Raw genomic sequence first — 22,794 nt, 5'->3', positions numbered from 1 at the left:
AGAGCACACTACACAAACTTAAACGTCATGGTAATTGATATAAAATGACGGGGAAGATAAAAAAAAATGATGTCTAAATTAAATAACCACGACGGCAAGTGAAAACCGTCGTCGTAGTATCAATTACGTCGGTAGAACATAGAGCCCTAGAAAATTAACAATTGCCAATATTAATTTAAAAGCATGCTTGAGCAGAAATACACAAAGAGAGAGAGAGAGAGAGAGAGAGAGAGAGAGAGAGAGAGAGAGAGAGAGAGTGGAACATAGTGAGTGAAAAAAGATTGAAAAAAAATGACACTATTTGAATCCACAACACCGTCGTGGTGCTAGAATTCCAACGACGGTTTATTTAAAAAACAGACATAATATGAAGTTAAAACGACGGTTACTAAAAACCATCGTCTTATGACTTTATTACGTCGGTATAAAACAGAGCCCTCCAAAATTAACAAATGCAAATACAAATTTAAAAGCATGCGTTAGCAGAAATGCAGATAACATCAATTGCAGATAATGAGAGAGAGAAAGAGAGTATTTCAAATTTTAGAGAATTTACCATGTCAACTTGCTGTTCTGCATCCTTGGATTTCTGTTTTAAGAAATAAAGAAAGATAGATAAGACAGCTTGTACAAAATGAAATATTGCACAAACATACCGTTGTGGTAAGGAATACACACGACGGTTAATACAAGAAAACGCTGTCTAATTTAAATTGAGACGACAGTAAATAAAAGACGTCGTTGTGGGTTGTTTCTAACGTCTGTAATTAAGATAACGACGTCTAATTGGTTTTCAAAAGTAGTATGCAGAGTTCATAGAAGTTACCACTTCTTCTTGATTTTCTCCATATTTGGCATTATCATCCTCAAAATTGAGGGCTCTGACATCCAGCGCCCCAGAGCAGCTTGCTTTATCCGACATTGGATTTTTGGGACTTTGGTCAGGACCTTGGAAAGTTTTCAGTTTCAGCACGCTTGGATCAAAATTTGGAATTAGTTGACACAGCTGATTCAGCAAATTCACCCTCTCAGCTTCTACCATTTGCTTGGTTCTAGCCTCCATCTTCAAGGTCTCTTCTGGACAGACTCAAATTGTTCGGATAACCTTAAAGTTACAAAGGCATCCCAGTCTGCCGTTGTTTGTGGGCTCAGAGTTTACTTTGAGGAATTCCTTTTTCAATAAGACGACACTTTTTTAATTAGGTGCGTCGTTTTTTAAAAACACTCATTGGAATCTCCATTTTTTAGGTGTTTAAGTTAATCATACACGGCGGTTTTATAAAACCGTCGTCTTTTCAAACACAACGACGGTTTTCCTTTGAACCGTAGTTTTTTTTTTTTTTTTCTGGTCGTCTTTTTCACTTTTTGTAGTAGTGAAAATTTGAAAAATCTTGTATGCCATTAGTGTATCTATTTCACGCATCTTGGGTAAGAGATATTCTTCAACTGTAATAGTTTGCTCTGTTGTACGTATTCAAACTGCCTCAAATGACAAGAAATTATGAAAAGCTTATACATAACAGACATATAGTTGAACATAGCTAGAGTGTATATTTAGAAGATATCATTGTGCTTCAAATTAGCAAATTTGTGGGGTGAAAGCACAATTGTTGACATGTCATTTTGCATTTGATGAAAATAATTGATGACTTTGTATGGAAGTATACTCATTAAATATCTTAGATTCTATCAATGAATGAAATATTTGTCTTCGAGAGCTTCACGTTTTTTGGTTTGTTTTATCAAGTATCTTATATTCTATAAATGAATGAAATATTTTGGTAAATTGGAGAGACTAGTCAGCTAGTGGATTTTGGATCATGACTTTTGAGAGGGGACTAGGCTTGAGCAGCTGCAAGAGTAAAAAGGATGGTGCTTCATGTAAATTCAACAATTAAACATGAGATTTTTGTTTTCAATTTGTTAATTCTTGAGATACTTGGTCATTTTTTAAGATTACGTGAATTAAAAAACTTGTATTGAATATTATTGTATAGGAGACCATGTAATTATTTTGATACCATTAAATGAAATTTTAATTCAATTTACTTGAAAACTTTGGGATCTTGAGCAAGAGACAGCAATCCCGTATACGATAGTTTTGAAACATAAAAGACGACAATGTAAGAATGGTTAATTTTGACAATATCCATAGTTGCTTCCACTCCATTATAATGTAATGTAGATTATAAAGTGGCAATAGACATGCAATACAAAAGCAATATGAAAAGCAATAAACAAGCAATAAAGAGGCAATAGACAACCAATGCAAAAGCAATAAAATGGCAATAAACAAGTACCTTATGGATGTGTTTGTACTCTCTTTCCTATTTTATATAATGTTCTAATTGTTGAACTATTACAATATTCAGTTGCTACATATAATAAATAGTACATAAAAAATAATAACCATGTATGAAAATTTCATATCATTATAATAATGACCTCAAAAATAATATCAAGTACATTACACAAATATTAGAAACATACGGCTCCACAAGAAGAATACATAATATCTTAGATGTCCTTACTAATTCTTAGGGCCTAATAACAAGCATAATCAATGATGTGCACAGTTTGTTGCAAGTTTGCTTAGCATTTTCATAATAGAAGCTTTGCTTTTGTCTTCAGAAGGCATCTCGAAGAACTCATTGTCTACACATTACATTATGCAGAAAATGGTCTCTACTGCCAGTGTATGATTTGCACATCAGTGTCTGCACAAACCAGCTAAAACACATCGTGTAACTGTTAACCTCAAATTTGTTCTTCACAGGGAAACGAGTTAGGTGCGGCTTTTCTTTTCCTTGTGCAATTTGAAGAGAAAAAGAGAAAGAAACATAAATTGTCAAGACAAAACTGCAGTAAATTATAATTTGGTCAAGTACTCACCGTCGGGAAACAATATGCTTTCAATGAATAAATAACATATTAATTTCAACCAACACTACTACACAACTCATCTCAGAAACATGATTGAGATTTGACAAACATACAAGTAGAAGATCCAATCCATTAAAACACTCACATGCAAAAAACGAACCTAAATTATACGCCAACTGAAGCTACAAAAACCCAACTTGTTGAGCACCAGTCAACAAGTTTTATAAGCAAATTGAAATCAAGTAAAAATTACTTCAACAGTAACACCTTCATTTTTTCAACCAAAGATGCCAGCTTCCTTTTAATATAAAAAAGGACATTCAATCAGTCCCAAGATGTGGGACATAGATACTTAGTCTTTTAGATTACAAAAACAGAGTTCTTTTTCTTCAAACAAAAATATCTTAAAACAAAGGAAAGAAGAAAATGAAGTAACAATTTCACAACAATCTTTTAAAGAAACAATGAGATTGACAATGATTATGGTTCCAAGACAATACCAGGCATTAAAGTAACACATAAATGTTGAGAAAAATACAAAGAGCATAGAGAGAGAGAGAGAGAGAGAGAGAGAGAGAGAGATCATAAATAATACTTCAGCCAAGAATAATCTCAACTCCTACTCAAATCACAATCAGATAAAGAAAAATGATATCAACATATATTCCTATTAAATTACAGTAACATATCAATAAAACACCAAAAAAAATCAATATAACAGCAATACCATAGCAATAAAAAGCAATACCACTACAATACAACCACAATAAAATCACAATACGATTGCAATAGCAAATCAACAATGCTACCTCACTATGACATAATTATAGGTTCATAGAGAATCCCAATACCAAATGCAAGAATCAATCGACAAAGAACAAACACATTTGTTGTTCCAGACAAACAAAATCAATCCCAATACTTCACGTTCTACACAAAATACAGACGAAATCAATCACAATTCCAATTTCAGTAATCAAATTCAATTTAATATCAAAACTTACATACTCCCAACAATTCATTTTCTGGAGAAGCTGTTCTTGAAGAGGGCATGTAAACCCAGACTTCAAAACTGCCCAAAATTGTACCAAAATGCTCAAACAATGGCCACATAACGCCAAGACATGCTGTCATATTCAGAAAAGATGGTTTTGTTTGGGTTTGTTCAGGTTGCAGAAGGGATTCGAAGAGAGACGAAGTTGGGATTTGAATTTGGGTAGAGAAGAAAACAAAGAGGAAGAGGAAGAACTGGATTTTGAGGGCAAAGCTGTGGGTTTTGTAGATTGTTCTTGATCTTTTTCTTTGTGAGAAGAGGCATAGTTAGCTAGATGGAGAGAGAGAGAGAGAGAGAGAGAGAGAGAGAGAGAGAGAGCAAGCGAACACAGAGAGAGTGAATAGGAGTAAGTGGACAATAAATATATATTTATAGGTGATAGTTGCAAAAATTTTGGAAAGAGGTGGTATTTTCAGAAAAAATTATAAAAAGGGAGGCATTTAGAGCTATTTCCCAAAAATATATAGTCTTGCTTTTCTCTAAAAATATATATATAATTATAAAAAGGGAGGCATTTAGAGCTCTTTCTCATGTAGACTCTATTCATTAGAGAAGAAACAAGATGAAACGAAACAACCATTTCTCTCGTGTCCTTCTTGTTGCAATACCACCACCACCACTGCAGGTTGCCCCAAAGTCTATATTTGTGTTTCTTTTACTCACCTAATAGATCTGATTTGCTGATTGTTGTATATGTTTACTGCAGATCTATAAATGACAGACGAAGTGGATTGCAACCCTCAAGTTACCAATCAGGTCCCTGAGCAGGCTACCATCAAAAGAAGCAAAAAAGACCAAGAAGTTTGGCTTAGCTGCAAACCATGGAAAATATGAGGTATGGAATTAGATAATTGCAAATTAAAATAAATAAAGGTTGTAAGTCGAATCTTCTTTCCTCAATGAACATAGAAATAAATTACTAAAACTAAAATAAGAACCTTAGTTGAACTCAGCCCATTGATCAAGTCTTAGAGAATGGGCCAGTGTATTTAGCTAACTCAATATATGAAAAAATCAATAGACTTTACGAAAACCCAATATACAATGCATCGGCCTTTCAAAGAATCAAAGAAAAAAATTCAAAGAATCCAAAAGCTAGTAAAGTGCTTAGATTTCATGTGCAATCAAAGAAGAGTATGGGTGTTGTTTTCTAACTCAGAGGATTAGGATGGACTATTCATTGGAGGTTTATGCCTAAAATTTATCCCTACTAATCCCCCCATTTTTTGAGGGGATTAATGGGAATAGTTTTAGACATCAACCTCATATGAATAGTCCACCTTAATCCTTCAAGTTAGAAAACAACATCTATATTCTTCATTGATTGCGCATGAAATCTAGTCATTTTACTTGGGTGCGTGAAATGCTTGAATTTTTGTCCTTTTCTTTCTTCAGTTTGTGAAATGCTTGAATTTTTGTCCAACGACACTGCTTGGGTAATTATTTTGTCAGTGCTTTTCTTAGTCAAGATCAAGAAAGAGTTGGATGGCTTGAAAGAGTCGGATTATTTTCTGGGATTTTTCCTTTTCGTAATTTCCATTTTTCCGTTCTGCTTTTTGTACGATTGCTAAAACATGATATAGCTATAAGCTCTACCACTTCTTTCTAGATTCATCCTGAGGTCTTCCTTATCATACTACTATTTCATTCTTAATATTTGCTGATAAGGGGATTAATATCTCTGCAGCTTCTTTCTTGATCTGGAGGTACTGGCTCTAACTTAATTATTAGCTCTCTTATACTTGTTTGTGGAGATTTTTTGGACCTAGCGTTTTTTTGCATATATGCATGTTTTGACAGGTTTGCAGATTTTGGATAGGGATATGGATTCTTCTTCTTCTTCTTCTCTTCCTTTTCCTGCTTCCCTTCGAGAAAAGTACGATGTGTTTCTTAGTTTCAGAGGTGAGGACACACGCGATGCTTTTACCAGCCATCTTCACAAGGCTTTACTTTGGAAGAACATTGACACCTACATAGATAACAGACTTGAGAAAGGAGACGACATTGGACCTACCCTTCTAGAAACAGTCGAGAAATCGAAACTTGCACTAGTCATTTTCTCAAAAGACTATGCTTCTTCCACATGGTGTTTGAAAGAACTTGTGCATATACTTGGATGCATGAAAAGCTGTGGACAGATTGTTATACACATTTTTTATCGCATAGATCCATCACATGTACGAAAACAGCAGGGAACTTATGCACTTGAAGATCGTCCACTTACGCGTAGTAGGGATGAGGTGGCCAACTGGAGGGCTGCTTTGGAGGAAGCAGCCAATATGTCTGGGTTTCATTATTCCAGCAAAACAGGGTAACTAACTCTCTAATTTGTATCAATTTCTACTTTTTATTATTTGATTCAAACTGTACTCATACTATTGTTTTACTTTCATAACGATATTTGCCAGGACAGAGGCCGATTTTTTTGAGAAAGTTGTTCAAGATATGTTTTGACCAAATTGAATCGCAATTCAGAATCGTCAAGTGATTTAAAGGGTCTGGTTGGGATTGAAAAGAAAATTGAGAAAATTGAGTCGTGATTATGCTTGGATTCACCAGGTGTTTGCTGTGTAGGTATTTGGGGCATGGGTGGTATTGGCAAGACCACCCTTGCTGATGCTGTATTTCACAGGCACTTCTCGAAATTTGAAGTTTGTTGTTTTCTTGCAAATGTCAGGGAGAACTCCGAACAAACGAATGGACTACATCAGTTGCGAAATAAACTTGTTGGTGAGATATTAAAGCAAAAAGATGTAAGTATCGACACTCCGTCTATACCACCTAATATTCTAATTAGGCTCAGGCGTACGAAGGCGCTCATTGTTCTTGATGATGTGAATGATGAAAAGCAACTAGAAGATCTTGTTGGTGAAAATGATCGGTTTTGCCAAGGAAGTCGAATCATTATAACAGCTAGAGATAAAGGCCTACTTGAGTTAAAAGTTGACCATGCGAAGATATACAATGTTGAGGGATTAGGTTCTGAAGAAGCTCTTGAGCTCTTTCATTCGCATGCTTTTGGAAATAAGTCTCCAACAACAGATCATCCCGAGTTGTCAAGAGAGGTAGTGGATTATATTAAGGGCATTCCATTAGCTGTTAAAGTTATGGGGTCCTCATTCCGTCGTTGCAAGAGCAAACAAGAGTGGGAAGTTCAATGGAAAAAAGTGAAACGAGTTCCAATCGAAGAAATCCAAAAAGTGTTGAGAGTAAGTTACGATGGATTAGATGACAATAAGAAGGAGATATTTCTTGATATAGCATGTTTTCATAAAGGCTATATGAGGAATGATGTAGAAAGAATGTTAGATAGTTGTGATTTCTTTGGGAAAACAGGAATCAATGATCTTATTGATAGGTCTCTCATATCAATTTCAAAAGAAAGATGGTCAAAAGGACAGATAGAGATGCATGATTTGGTGCAAGAAATGGGTAGGGCAATTGCTCGAGAACAACGCAGTAGGTTGTTCAATGATGAGGATGTCTATCAAGTATTGACAAATAACGAGATACATAGTAATATTCACATTTACAATAAACAAGTCAGATTATTCCTACAAATGTAATTTTGTATACTATATTTACATTTATATTTTGCATTGTCAGAGAGATGGACGTGTTCAAGCAATATCCGTTGACTTGTCTAAGATTAAAAACCTACACTTGGAGTTGAAACATGCAAAATTCAAAAAGATGTATCAACTGAGATTCCTACGCGTCAGTTGTTATCTTCCATCAATTGTTTCTCTTGATCTTCCCAATTCTCTTAGATTTCTTAGCTGGGAATCTTATCCTTTGAAATCTTTGCCATCAAAATTTTCTGCTGAAAACCTTGTTGTCCTTGATATCTCATCCCACAAAGTTGGAGCGCAACTTTGGAATGAAGACCAGGTATATTATATATGCTTATTTTAGTTATTGTATAACATGTGGCCTAGAAAGTAATCATCTGCAAGCTAAGTTATTAATTCTTGTTTAATTTGTTACAGAGTCCTGTGAACTTAAAACGGATCAGTCTTGCTTTCTCCGAACATCTAACTGAAGTTCCAAATCTCTCTCGGAGTCTAAATATTGAGCGTATAAATCTGCGATGCTGTGAAAGTTTGGTTGAAATTCCTTCGTATTTTCAACATCATAGCAAGCTTACGTATCTTGACCTTGCGGTGTGCTACAAACTCAAAAATCTTCCCAAGATGCCATGCAATCTTGAATTCTTAAATTTGTCTTACACAGCAATAGATGAATTGCCTTCATCAGTTTGATCTCACGAAAAAATATCTCACTTAGATATTAGATATTGTAAACACCTTAAGAGTCTTCCAAGCAACAGTTGTAAGCTGAAACTCTCGAGTTCTTTTAGTCTATATGGCTGCGAATCTCTTTGCGACTTTTGGGAGCTTCCCAGGGATCCAACAGTGCTAGAGTTTAGTAGTACAACAATAAAAGAATTGAGGAATACATCAATAGAGTCTGTTATTGGTCTCACTGCAATTAAACTGATCGATTGCAAAAGCCTTGTGAGTCTCCCAACGAACATTTGGAAGTTGAAATATCTGGAGAGCCTTGATCTCGGTGGTTGCTCTAACTTTCAACACTTCCCAGAAATCTCAGAGGTTATGAAACATCCGGAGTTTCTAAATTTATCAGGTACAATGGTTAAAGAGGTATCCCCATTAATTAGAAAGCTAGTTGCGCTTCAAAAATTACGCCTGATTGAGTGCAGCATACAAGAAATCCCTGATGACCTCTTTTGCTTAACCTCATTACAAGAGTTAAATATGAGTTTCACCGAAATTAAGTGCATACCTGCAAGCGTCAAACAAGCTACTCAACTGTCTCTCCTGTTCCTCAACGGTTGCAAGAGCCTTGAATCTTTACCAGAGTTCCCCCCATTGCTACAACGTCTTGAAGCAAATGGTTGCACGTCATTGAAGACAGTATCAAGTTCAAGCATTGCAATCACACAAGGTTGGGAAGAATATATATTTTATCTAGGGCTTTACGAGAAACATATATTTTCTGTTTGCCCAAAGTTGGATGAGAATGCATGAAGCAACATAATAGGTGATGCACAACTCAGAATTATGTGAATGACAACTACATCGCCAAAGTTTAAAGAAGACAAAATTGAACAACCATCATATGGTTCAGATAATAGCTATGATGATTATGAGCTCTCTCTCTCTCTCTCTCTCTCTCTCTCTCTCTCTATATATATATATATATATAACTCACTTCTGTTGAAGAAGTTGCTCTTTGTTTTTCACGAGTTTAATAACTATGATGTCCATATCCATGGTACAGGAATCTTTACGCAAAAGATCTTTTGTTGCCATTAGATGTTTTGGGAATGAAATTCCAAATTGGTTCAGCCATAAAAGTAAGGGATGTTCAATAAAGATTGAGCTTCCTCCTGATTGGTTTAGCACAGATTTCTTGGGTTTCGCTCTATCTCTTGTTGTTGCAGGCCCCGCTCTTGGCATTCACAGCATTGAATGCAAGTACAACTTCAAAACTAGTTATGGTGAAAGCCATGAAGTCAACCATCCTTTGTGTAGACTGCAAACTTCCTGTAGAAGTAGAGATTCACATGAGCTGTTTATGTGGTGTATAGTAATGTCTTTGAAGAAGTTGTAAAGGGAGCTCAATGCCCCACTGCGTTTTACAAACTTGTTACGGAGGTCAATGTTCACTTCACCGTATGGGGTTGGTATGGCCCCAAACTCTTTTCGAAGGTGGAAAAGTGTGGGATATGTCTGTTGTATGGCAAAGATGTTGAGATGCTAAAGCAAATGGCTTTGTATATCAAGCCGATATCCTTAAATTCAAAATTTCATTTTATTTGAGTTGTTTGCAAGACTTGTGGCTGAGGATGCTTTTGAGTTTGTTAGGCTGAGGGATGTCTTTCTTGTTTTAACCCTTCGCCCTCTCCATCGCCAAGCTTTTTGGCAGAGGATGCTTTTGAGTTTAGTAATTTTCTTCATTCAATTCAAGTATTAAATTGTTAATAGTGTCGTTTAAGTAATTATTACCAGTCCTAACCTACACATAAGTATGATCCAAATAGTCGATGGATGCATTAAATGCAACTGCTGTGCTTGCAGAAACTTAACATTTCTCACTAGGTATTATCATCAAACTCCTATATTTAGTGCTGTCAAGGTTGGATGGGTAAAGAATGTCAATATTTGAGATGCAAAAATAACAAGTTTCCTTTTCTATTAAGAGGATAAGAGAGTGAAAGTCGAATTCTTTTTTGCTGTCGAATTCTTTCAATAGAGTAATCAGAAAATTTATTTAAAAAATCAAAATGTTAGAATCATCAATGTACAACAAGGGAAAGGACTCTGAAAGTAATTCAAAGTATTACTTAATTGCCATTTATACGTCTCAATGAACAACTAAGCTCTATTAATCCAAAGTATTCTTCATCTGCTTATTTTGTACCGTTTGTTCCCATCATACTATAGAAAATTAACTAAAGAAAAAATCAATTCGGCATTGACACTAATACAAAATGAAAGCGCTCAGCTCCGATCAGAGAACTAGGACATTCCGAGCTCACATTAACTAGTTCAGCCAAAAAAAAAAGACTGAAAATTCAAAACAATCTGATTGAGAGCACATTTCCATCAACATCAAAGCCCGATCAACCACTACAATTATACATATACAATCATAAACACTATGATATACTTACAGCTATAGATTGGTTTTGGGACGGTTTATACATATATAAATAACAGAGAGAAGAGACAGTACCTGCGCAAGGACCTGTTTGGGGAGACCGGAGGCCTGGAAGAAAGCGACGGCGAGATTCGCCAAGATCAGACCATGAGATCAAGACCGCCGCGTGCTCAAGCTACGGTACACCTGAAGAGCAGCGGAGCAATCAGAAAACCAAGAATTGGATTTCAAGCCCTAAAATGACATACAGCGAGATTTGCTGCCTTTCTTCTCCGATTTGGAGGAAAAAAAAAATAGAAGACGACGACGGGGACACTGAGAGATGTCGATGAGTTTTTTTTTAAACGATCGTCGTTAATCAATTTTTTTTTTTTTTTTTTTTCTGGTTTATGACAAAAAAGGTACTGTGTTTGTTGCGATATTTCAAAACTGTCACTGGTTTTAATTAGGGGTGGTTGCGGTTCGGTAACCATGAATTTTTACTCAAATCGCAAACCAACCGACTATTTGAGGTTTGGTGATTTTTGAAACCGCAAACCGACCACGTTTTGCGGTTTATCGCATTATGCGGTAAACCGCAAAATGCGATCGATTACTGCGAATTAGCGGTTTAAAACCGCAAGTTCTCAAGCATTCACAAAAATATAAATTCACAACCTAAATAAATAAATACATAACCTCAATTTCTCAAACATATATAAATTCATAATCTCCTAAACTTCTCAAGCATTCACAACCTAAGAAAATTAAAGTTACAATTCCAAGCATTCCAATTAAAGTTAAACTTCTCAAGCATTCTAATTCCAAATCCTTTAAAGTTACAAACCAAAAGGAAAATGCAAAGCAAAATGAATTAAAGTTACAACTAAAAAGAAAAATCTAATTCAAAGTTAATTAAAGTTACAAACTAAAAGGAAAATGCAATGCACCAATGTTACAAACTAAAGTTACAAACTCAAGTGTTGGTGGTGAGTGGATTTGAAAAACCCCGTTATGTTGTTTGAGCACCAATGTTATCTACAAATAAAACAACATAGTTTAGTACATTTTATTATAAGAAGAAGCATAAATAACATTAGCATAAATAAACTAATTACTTACAAGTTGTCATATGTTCCATTTCCTTGTAGAATTCAACATCATCATCCGTGCGGCTATACTTTGCGCGGTTTGCGGTAACCGTAAGTTTTGAAAATCAAATACCGCAACCACAACTACAAATGCGGTTCGGTTCTTAATACCTCAAATGCGGTTCGGTTTACCGCTATTGCGGTTTCATTGCGGTAAATTGTTGGTTGGTTTTTGCGTTTTTTTAGTTTTTCGGTTTAAAATGCCACCCCTAGTTTTAATAGCCCAGCCCATTAGAGCACTTCTACCCATTTGCTATGGCAAAAGGTAAGAGCAAATGCAGCGCTAGCTTGCTGAAATGGCAGCAGCCCCCCAAAGCCCCAATTCCACCTCCAGCAGAAAGGCTAGCTGGGCAAGCCATGGGACCCACCAGCCCAGGCAAGCCCATAGACAGAAATGGAATGAGTTGTTTGCCCTCAAGTTGCTGGCATCAGCGTAGCCCAATGGCTATAAGCCACGTGGCTTCTCCTGGAGCCTCCAATCAAAAAATCTTGTCCAATCCAACAGCTATCCAATTTTTGGCTAAAAAAAATTGAAAAACATATCAAAATTTTTTTAAAAATATATCAAAAAATTCTGTAATTTTTTTTTCTATAAATACCTACCAATATTATTCACTTTCCAAGCCAAATCTTCATACAAACTCTTCTCCTTCCAATATTTTTCACTTTCCACAACAAATTTTCTACTACAAAATTATATTTGTGCAAAAATACAAATGGCTTCTTCCTTCAAAGCAGGAGGGTAGTGGACAAACATTTGAAGAGATCAAAATTTTGGCAACGAGGTAAAAAAAATATTAAAAAAATTTCGTTTTATTCAATTTAATGTCATTATATATATATATATATTTCTTGCATTTCCAATTTCATTTTTTAATAGATTATTCAACGGAAAACACAAAAAGAGGAAAACCATTACACATGGCTCCTCAAGTGAACAATGTCGGCAGTCGGTTCCAGTGGTGCGTTCTGTGTTGAAAATAAAGGCACTATTACGTCATCTGAAGGAAAATACTCTCCCACGTCGTGATCTGGTGGAACCGCCTCCGCCAATGATTGAGCCGTCCTTGTACTCCATTGTGCCAGACTATGAGAGTATTTCAATTATATGATGAGTGAGTAGGTATTTCAATTGTATGATGAGTGATATGTGAATTTTATAATAAATATGGACATGTGGCAACAAAAAATCTTATCCGAAAATTTAATTCGAAAATTTTAACCGAAAATGTTATCTGAAATTTTAGGTGAGAATTTTATAATAAATAGTGACACGTGGCAACAGAAAATATTATCTGGAAAGCTATCAAAATTAATAGTTAAGTATAAAAAAAAATAGAAAATAAAGTGAATAGTGTTTACCCTTGCCCTTGCCCTTATCCTTTGGGGTGGAACCAAAAAAGACAAGGCTAACACTATTCACATAAATAGTGTCTGCCCTTACCTTGCCTTTGCCTTGCTCTTACCTTTTGGGGTGGAGGTGCTCTAAGAGGAGGCACTTTAAATCATTTTTATTTTTTTATACATAAACAATTAATTTTGATAAGGTTTAGGGTTTTGGTGTGGAAAGTAAAGAATATGGCTAGGTGTTTATAAAAATGGTTTTTTTTCCTCTTTTTTTTTTCAATTTGTTATTATTTTAATTTGTTGTTGATGTCACTATGACATTATCATTACATCATTTGCCCAAGCAGCAGCACGAGCTGGATTTGCATGTGGGCTTGCCCGGGTTAGTGCGCCCCACGCCTTGCCCAGGCTGGAACGTCCTCGTAGGGCCTAGGCCTCTCTTGCCCGGATTGGGTCCTTGCGGTGGAAGTGCCCTTAAGTACCATTGGTATTTAATGATGAAAAATGATTTTATGATTGCCCTTGAGAAGGACATTTTCCAAGTTGCCTCTTGACCACTTTGGTGTGTCTTGGAGGAGATGTCATTGTCATATGTCCATGGAATTTGAGTTTTTTAAGGGTTCAAACAATCAAAATGCAAATTGGGTTTCTTTTCTCATGGGATTAAGGCATTAACTAGCTAGCAAAGCATAAAGGACACACATGAGTAAGAATCTCATAACTTTTTTTTTATTTAATTGTTTGTTACTTGAGTGTAAGATGTCAAGATGGGTGTGGAGGCACTGTAAAGTAGGATTGGAAGTGGTGCGATTCGGTTCAGTTTAATCCTTCATTAACATATTGGAGCAATGAAATATCATAGTTTGAATTGACTATATATGTATCTTAACCAAACCAAACCAATCTATTAGTAATGAGTTTGGTTTGGTCTCTTCTAGGGGTGTAAATTGGATGGGAAAATCTGATTGCGACCTATTCTGGTTCAAAACTTTCCAAAAAAATCCAACTTTGATACCTCCGATATCTGAAAGTGCCGAAAACCAATATTTCCGATAAAATTTGGATCAAAATCGAAATGTATTTGTAAATTATGGTCCGACAAATTCCGAACTACTCCCAACCCTTTCCGATCCGAGTTTTCCAGTATTTTCAGAAAAATTTCAAATTTTTCATTATAATTACTTTTTTTATTACTTATAAGTCTTATATATGTTTCATTTTAGTACTCATATATTCATATATGCTAAACATAGGAGTATATTAATTTAAGACTATTGGCAAAAAATATATAGTCCTGTTTTTCTCTATATATATATATATAATTTCCAATAGATTAATGTCATCCACCTTAGGATTAAAAAAAAACAAAAAAGCAAAGCAACACAAACAATTTGCTCAAAACTTGCTTTAAACATGGCTTGTCTTAATTGGCCTTTAATTGGACCCTAATGCATGCCACCCTACCAAAAATACTTAGATTTTCACAATCCAAAAACAAAAAAATTCTAACATGGCATTTAATTGGGGAAATAGCTCAAAATGCCACCCTTTTTATAATTTTAACTGAAAATATCACTCCTCCCCATTTTTTTTTTTGCAACTATCACCTATAAATATATATTTATTGTCCACTTATTGCACACATATCACATTTTCAGAAATTTTATTCTCTCTCTCTCTCTCTCTCTCTCTCTATCTATCTATTTTGAATTGTGAACCCTTCCCTCGACCCCATATTTTAGGTATGTCTTCTGAATAGCTGCTTGCAACCTTGAAGCTCTACTGGATCGCCGACCTCGAACAGGTAGTGTTGATGGTTATTTTCTTAATATCTGTTGGATTATGTGAAATTGGTTTTATTTTGATTGCTTGAGTTTCTGATAAATTGGTTTTAGCTTTATTTGCTTTGGGTTAGGTTTTTTGAATCTGGGTTTTTACCAATTGCATTTAGATTGCTCTGGATATGTGAATCTTGAAACTTTGGATTTTCCATTTGACGTAGTGGATTTGTATAGTGTGATTGTGATGAATCCTTGTTCACTGTTGTGTTAGTGTTGTATTGATGTTTTGTTCATGTTATTTTGCTGTGGTATTGATGTTATGTTGCTGTTATATTGCCTGGTTATTGTGATTGTATTATGTTATTGAAATGTTGTGTTTTCATGGTCAGAAATGGGGACAACTGTTATTCTGGTTTGCTATAATGGAAAATGGGTAACCTCAAAGAAGATGTGCAAATACGAAGGAGGTGACTCAAAAGGCTTAATAGTTCTACGGACCATCACATTTGCTGAACTGTTGGATCGTGTTAATACAAACAGCAGGGAAGACAATGTTTGCTTAAAGTTCTCAGTTTTCATGGCCTCGAATGAGTGGAAGCACATAAAGATTGAGGACGATGATGACGTCAAATTTTTTATGAAGTACAATGTGAGGTAACACCTTCAAAACTAGCTCTTTTACTCGTGAGTATAGAAGATAATAGACAGACAAATGATGTAGTTGATAGTATGCATATCACAACAGATAGTAGTCGGATGGGTTGTTCTTCAGTTGCCATTGTTCAAAGCAATGAAGTAACTCGGAATAATACAAATGTCGCTGATGTGGGAGGTGATGTTGGGACAAATTTTATGGACATGATTGATTTTAGCGTGGTAGAGGAGATGCATGGTGGTGATAATGATACTGAAAGAAATGAAGTGTCAGTGTACTCTGCCCCTTCTATTTTGGGCCACTTGAACACATCTGCCCAATTGCCAATAATGCATTTAGGAGGAGAATTTGAACCCACTCGTGAACATTATTTGAGTCAAATGGGTGAACATAACCAGTACAATGTGGCCTGTGTAAATGATGGAGAAGTATATTTGGACACAGGGTATGCGCGAAGTTATTGGAATTCGAAAATTACAGTTGGGCAAATTTTCTCTAGTAAGGGAGCATTGTTGACCGAGTTATGGTTGACGGCATCAGGAGGCCACTTTGAATTTAAGGTGCAATTCTCTTGCACTAAGAGGTTGCTTGTGGTTTGTTGTCAACGTCCATGCCCATGGCAGGTCCGAGCATCGAGAATTGGAGAATGCAACTTCATGATTGTGAGGTGTACAGCTGTCCATGAATGTAATTTGAGGTTCGTAAATGAAAACCATCGCCAAGCAACCGCAGCACTTGTAGCCACTTCATTTAAAATGAAGTTGAAGGATTCTCAGACAATATACACACCAAATGACATAATGAGAGATGTGAAACACAACTTTGGTTTTACCATCCATTATTCGAAAGCTTGGAAAGAAAGGGAGTTAGCTCTATTGTCCATTTGAGGATCAACCGATAAGGCTTATTATATCCTTCCACCCTATTGCTATGAATTGGAGCGTATGAATCCCAGCACAAAGACACACATCCAAACTGATGAGAACAATCACTTTGTGTATTTATTTATGGCAGTTGGCGCATGTATTAGAGGGTTTCGTTCTTCCATGCGGCCAGTGATAGCCGTGGATGCCACTCATTTAAAATCCAAGTACAAGGGTGTTATGTTTGTAGCAAATGCATTCGATGGCAATCGAAATATATATCCTCTTGCTTTTGATCTTCCGAAAATGACAATCAAATTCAGTAATGGAATAAGATTTTGCAGCCTGCTCAAAATGCATAAGTATTTAATCACGCCTTTTCAACTTGCAAGTGCATTTCATATTCCCTTTCATATGATAAAAGCGGCAAACTACAACTACATGCTTGCAAGGTAGCTGCTCAAGCTGAAACTTTCTACGACTACAACTGTTGTTCGTCAAATCCACGAGGCCGTCCATATCACCATCCAAAACATTAAACTGTACGTTACTTAGTTTAACGACATTCATCCTTGCAGCATCTTCCAACCTATTCCTCAACTTCTTTTCGCCAAAATTGGGGCACAATGTTGTTGTGCAATTCATAGCCAACTCACGACGTTCGGTGAACCATTTCACAAGGAGATTAATAACTTCCCCTATCAAATGAACCACTGGCAGCATCCTTGCAAACTAAGGACTGACTTTATTGACTCCGCAATATTTTTTGTCATTACACTCGGAATACCTAGTTGGATGCTTATTAGGATAGCATCTACCCGGTACAGCCTCACGCAATGTGGGTTATTCCCGAAGATGTTCAAAGTCGAGTTGCACTGCCTCCCATGCCAAAGGTCATGCCAAGCAGACGGAAGAAGCTAAGAATTCCCTCGCAAAGAGAGGGCACCATTACAAGAAAGTGCTCAAGGTGTGGTTCCACAGGCCACAATAAAACCACCTGTAAAAATAATGTTCCACTATGCAATGTATCTTAGACAATATAATTTATGTTGCTTTGTTAGGTAATGTCAACTTTGATTTTATTTGTGGTGGGTTTCGTGTTTGTTGAATGTGAATTGTGTTAAATTTGCATAATTTGGGTTGCATTGCTATACAACATGATGTGTTCCCTATTTATATTCATAGTATCGCTATCATATTGTAATTTTATTACCTTCAGATTGTCATTATACTGTACTTTTATTGTACTAGTATTGCTATTGCAATGTAAATTGTGAGTACGAAATTAAAGGGCCTAGAATGTAACTCCAAATGGATCCAAAACATTAAAGTTCATAGAATTCCATTATTACACAGTTACCGTGATACTCCTACTACACCTTCTTTTCTTATTAAAAATTCAGCCCAGGGGCAAATGTGGGGCAAGTACAAGGTCAAATGTCCTATGTGTTTGACTACATATAGTTCCTGAATGAGCATTATGACTGTTAACCCCAACAGATTGTTGATGTCTTGCCAAGAACACCCTTGAATTTATGCAATGTGCCCAAGCCAGTCCCAAAGCTGGACTCACCCATCTGCCTGATGTGTGCAGGCACTCCAAGTTTCCCAACCTCACCCCATTCACTCCATCATGTGGCCCAATAAAATCCACCACTTGGTTGGTGACAACCACCGCCAACCCAAACTTATTTGCTAAAGCTTTCAATGTCCTAGATATCTTGAAGAACATTTTAGATCGCCGTTTCAAATCTGCCGGTGTTGTCTGATACTGTGATCGGAACAACGCAGCAATAGAATCAATGACAATGGGTTTCACAGGTAACCGGGTGTGATCAGTGGCAACAAATGCTTGTATGTCTCGAAGGACATGGATGAGTTGTTGAGCATCATGAACGCCATGAATATATATGTCTTCCAATGGCTCCATCCCTATTAAGTTGGGGTATGATGCATGATAAAGGTTGCCTAGTTGTTGCAATTGACAAAATGAGAAGCTGAATTATGTGAATATGTAGAGGGAGGAGCCCCCTAGTATGCCATGTGAGGGTGGGAGCTGAGCTCTAATCATAAGTTGGAGACAAAGTTGCGTCTTTTCATAACCACTCTCCCCTACCAATTCTGTTGTGGAGTTGCAGGGTATCCCGCCGAAGCAGCCATCTAGTATTGGGCATTCAATGGATAAGTAGTGGTTGAAATAGGAAGGAGCATGAGGTTTTGTGGTGTCATGTTTCTGTAATTTAGGGGGGGATGTGATGATGCTGCAAGGCATGAATTGTATATATAGAGTCCATATTGAAGGTGTGTAATGTAAGCCATATTATTTTAAGGGATGTATACTTCATCCCTTTTCCAATTTTTAATTAAATTTTGGTTTATTTATTTGTAATTTTTTTTGTCTAAGATATTTTAAAAAAACATGCTGATGTAGTGCCTACTGCAATAGGATCGTAATGTAACTCTATTGTACTTTTATTGACATCATATTGCCATTATACGCATGCTTATTGTGGAGTTATTGCCACTACATCGCCATTGAACTAGACACGGATAAACTGTGTACGCAAAAATACAAAAAGAGGCATCATAATTCCATAAAATCTAATTTCAAAACTTACATAATACAACAAGACCACCCCATAGTTACATAATACAAAAAGAGGCCACCTGAACATGATTCCATTTTACATGTTGTTTTCATTACATTTTACAGCTAGTCCAAAGTCATATTAAAGTGTCACAAGTTTCCTACTGTTGACACATTCGAAGTTGCATACTCTTCAATTGCGGCGAACGTGACCCATGAAATTCATGACCTCGCCCACAGTGATGTTGTCCCAGTTTCCTTTTGGATCCACTATTTTTGCAAACTTAGGAAATAGTTCGAATGCGGTTTCCACTTGTTGTTGCTTCAACTGGGCCATTTCATCAGATTCCTTGAATACCATAATTACAGTGGCAGGGGAAATTTCAATTTTTTCTTTCATACCCTTTATATGGAGGAGATGCATGAGAGCATGATAACGAGAGCGAATTGTGCGCTTTTTTATGACACCCCACCTAGCTTGACCCTCCACAATTTTTGAAACTATGTCTACATGGAGATTTTTCCAAAACATGGTATTGTCTCGACATTGTTGCATGCCATGGACCAAGTCTATAATGAGTGAATTGGGTGACTTGGCTTGTGTTTCAGTCTCCATTCCTTTAGTAATTGAAAGTGTTGGGTTTGGTGTGAGGTTATGGTCCATAGTTTTGTATATTTATTGTAGGCTGGTGTAGGATTTATAGGAGAAAAGTAGGACTAAATGCGATGTGAGTGAAATCAGTAGGGAAGGTAATGGCTGCAATGAGTTAATGTCATGCAAGTTTTCCCTTCATACAACTTTCTTTTTGGTCGAAATCCCTTCATACAGTTGGGTTGATGAATATAGGTAGGTATTAATGATCTAGAGTAAATCAAAGAGTAATTGGCGGGAGTGATTGTGGGGAGTAATCGGCAGAAGGGATTAGCGGGAGTCTTGGGCGGGATAGTATTGGGCGGGAGTTATTACCCAGTGGTTGTGTGCCTTTTTTTAATATATTTCTATTTTGGATTTTTCCAAATTTGGTAAATTTCCCATTATGTAATTGAAATAATTTGCCTAATTTGCCTAATTCACCAACTAATTCAAATTGTACAATATGGTAATTTTCTTATTTCCCAATTCCGCAATTTCAATTCGTTTCCAATTTTCCATTTTTCCTATTATCCAATTATCCAATTTTCCAAGTTTCCTATTTTCCATTTTCCAATGTTCCTATTTTTCTATTTTGCAAGTTCCCTCTTTTCCAATTTCCTATTTTCCTATTTTCCAAGTTTCCTTTTTTCCTATTTTCATTTATCCAATTTTCCAATTATACAAGTTTCCTATTTTCCTATTTTCCTAATTTCCAAGTTTCCTTTTTTCCTATTTCCAATTTTCCAATTTTCCAATTTTCCAATTTTCCAATTTTCCAATTTTCCAATTTTCCAATTTTTCTATTTTCCAATTTTCTAAGTTTCTTTTTTTCCTATTTCCAATTTTCCACTTTTCCAATTTTCCTATTTTCCATTTTCCTATTTTCCAATTTTCCAAGTTTCCTATTTTCGTTTTTCCAATTTTCCAATTTTTCAATTTCCCAAGTTTCCTTTTTTCCTATTTCCATTTTTCCAATTTTCCAATTTTTCAGTTTTCCTATTTTCCAATTTTCCTATTTTCGAAGTTTTCTTTTTTCGTATTTCCTATTTTCCAATTTTCCAAGTTTTCTTTTGTCCTATTTCCAATTTTCCAATTTTTCTATTTTCCAAGTTTCCTTATTTCAAATTTTCCTATTTTCCTATTTCCCAATTTTTCAAGTTTCCTTTTGTCCTATTTCCAATTTAACAATTTTTCTATTTTCCAAGTTTCCTTATTTCCAATTTTTCAATTTTCCTATTTTCGAATTTGCCTAATTTACTTTTTCTGTGTTCCAATTTCTACGTGGGAATTTTCGTATTTTCCCAAAGTTTCATATTTTCCTATATATATAATTTGGAATTTCCCAATTTTTGTATTTAAAGAAATTGCCTACTTTGGCAAAAATACCAACTTATTCAATTTGTCCTATTTCCCATTTTTTCCATTTCAATTGGTTTCCAATTTTTCAGTTTTCCTATTTCGTATTTGCCTAATATCCTTTTTCCTATGTTCCAATTTCCTTTGTGGCAAATTTCGTATTTTCCCCAATTTCCTTTGTTCCAATTTCCGTTTTTCAAATTCCAAATAATTGCTTAGTTACATAGTCCTTTTTTGGCCTGAAATCCACAATTTCCATTTTCTCATTAAGGTTCGGTTTTTTTCGTTTGTAAGGCACTTTTATTGTTGTTATTGTAATGCTCTACTGCTGTAAATGGCAGCCAAGTAGTGAATGGTGTAGTTTGCAATCCCATCAATTTAATGCACCAACTAAATACTCAATATACTTCAAATAAGTTCCTACATATAACTGAAGCTTCCTACCATTGCTTAGTTACATAGTCCTTTTTTGGCCTGAAATCCACAATTTTCATTTTCTCATTAAGGTTTGGTTTTTTTCGTTTGTAAGGCACTTTTATTGCTGTTATTGTATGCTCTACTGCTCTAAATGACAGTCAAGTAGTAAATGGTGTAGTTTGCAATCCCATCAATTTAATGCACCAACTAAATACCCAATATACTTCAGACAAGTTCCTACATATAACTGAAGCTTCCTACCATTGCTTAGTTACATAATCCTTTTTTGGCTTGAAATCCACAATTTCCATTTTCTCATTAAGGTTTTGTTTTTTTCGTTCGTAAGGCACTTTTATTGCTGTTATTGTAATGCTCTACTGCTCTAAATGATAGCCAAGTAGTAAATGGTGTAGTTTGCAATCCCATCAATTTAATGTACCAACTAAATAACCAATATAACTGAAGCTTCCTACCATTTCTGCAGCATAGGAACCTTCTTAACGGGAAAGGTAATTATTCTTGCTGTTATTGTTTACAAGTGTTCATAACATCAAACTAGAGACTGGATGTACCCTTATTTGTTTTTATGCAATCTGCAACCGTGAATTGTCCCCAGCGATACTTAAAGATGTTGAATGTACGCCTTCCAAACAAGCATGTCAGTTACCCGGGCGACCTGCCGTGGCATGTGTCTTTCCCATCTCCACCTCTGACTCCCAATCATAATCCCACTTCATCTGAAAGTGAGGATGAGAGCAATGATTTGCTTGACAAAATCTCTGCCGTCAAGCACAACCTCCAATATTTGTCTAAGGCAACAGATTGGTGGGAAACCAATGTGATATTCATGGCCAAGTTATTGGAAACTTGGCCAACAAGTTGAACAAAGCATATGCTAGAGAAGTGAAGCAAACTCTAAAAGCAATAAGTTGGAGCAAAGAGTTAGAGTCCCTCAAGTTAAAATTAGAAGAGACAAAAAAATATGTTGTCCAACAATTCACAAAATCTGAAGAATATAACCATGAAATGGTTGAAAGTTTCAACAACGGCTTCGAGATGTTTCGAGATTATGCTTCGGTCATCTCACCAGACTACAATTGGAGAGAAATTGATGTAGCTAGTGTCTGGCAGGTTCTGAATATTGGTGGATAGGGAATGGGTCATCATAGCCTCGTGCATGCAGCGAGGATGAAGGCCAAAGACATGGATCTTTTGATGGACCTCTAGTAAGGTGAGTGCTGATTCGGTTGATGCGGTGCTGGGTGATGCGATGTCAAAGTGTTCCCTTCGTTTTCCCTTAGCGGGATAGTATTGTTAGGGTTCGGTGGAAATTTATTTTGCATGTCAAAAATGTAGTATGTAATGGATGTGTGTATTGTATGTAGATTGACTTAATATTG

The 22,794-nt window shown here is 35.9% G+C and overlaps 1 long non-coding RNA gene and 2 pseudogenes across 3 annotated transcripts; 1 reads left to right on the top strand and 2 right to left on the bottom strand.

Annotated features, from left to right (window-relative positions):
- The first annotated feature begins 4,453 nt into the window (after positions 1–4,453).
- LOC148920901 (TMV resistance protein N-like) lies at positions 4,454–7,544 on the top strand (annotated as a pseudogene). The gene is made up of 4 exons (XR_016123261.1): positions 4,454–4,562; positions 4,644–5,643; positions 5,738–6,248; positions 6,346–7,544. The product of XR_016123261.1 is annotated as a TMV resistance protein N-like (transcript).
- A 328-nt stretch (positions 7,545–7,872) lies between these two features.
- On the bottom strand, positions 7,873–10,962 carry LOC148920900 (uncharacterized). 2 transcript variants are annotated; one of them, XR_016123262.1, is made up of 3 exons: positions 10,700–10,962; positions 8,744–9,507; positions 7,873–8,646 (listed from the first exon to the last, which is right to left on the bottom strand). It is a non-coding gene; the product is annotated as an uncharacterized LOC148920900 (long non-coding RNA). The 2 variants fall into 2 exon arrangements; XR_016123263.1 differs by having other exon boundaries at positions 7,873–8,571.
- A 6,794-nt stretch (positions 10,963–17,756) lies between these two features.
- LOC148920899 (DNA repair protein XRCC3 homolog pseudogene) lies at positions 17,757–18,629 on the bottom strand (annotated as a pseudogene).
- Positions 18,630–22,794: the final 4,165 nt, after the last annotated feature.

The sequence above is a fragment of the Prunus mume genome, linkage group LG1 (assembly GCF_029339155.1).
Source record: "Prunus mume cultivar Tortuosa linkage group LG1, ASM2933915v1, whole genome shotgun sequence".
Taxonomy (NCBI): domain Eukaryota; kingdom Viridiplantae; phylum Streptophyta; class Magnoliopsida; order Rosales; family Rosaceae; genus Prunus; species Prunus mume.
This window is presented reverse-complemented; position numbering and strand designations above follow the sequence as displayed.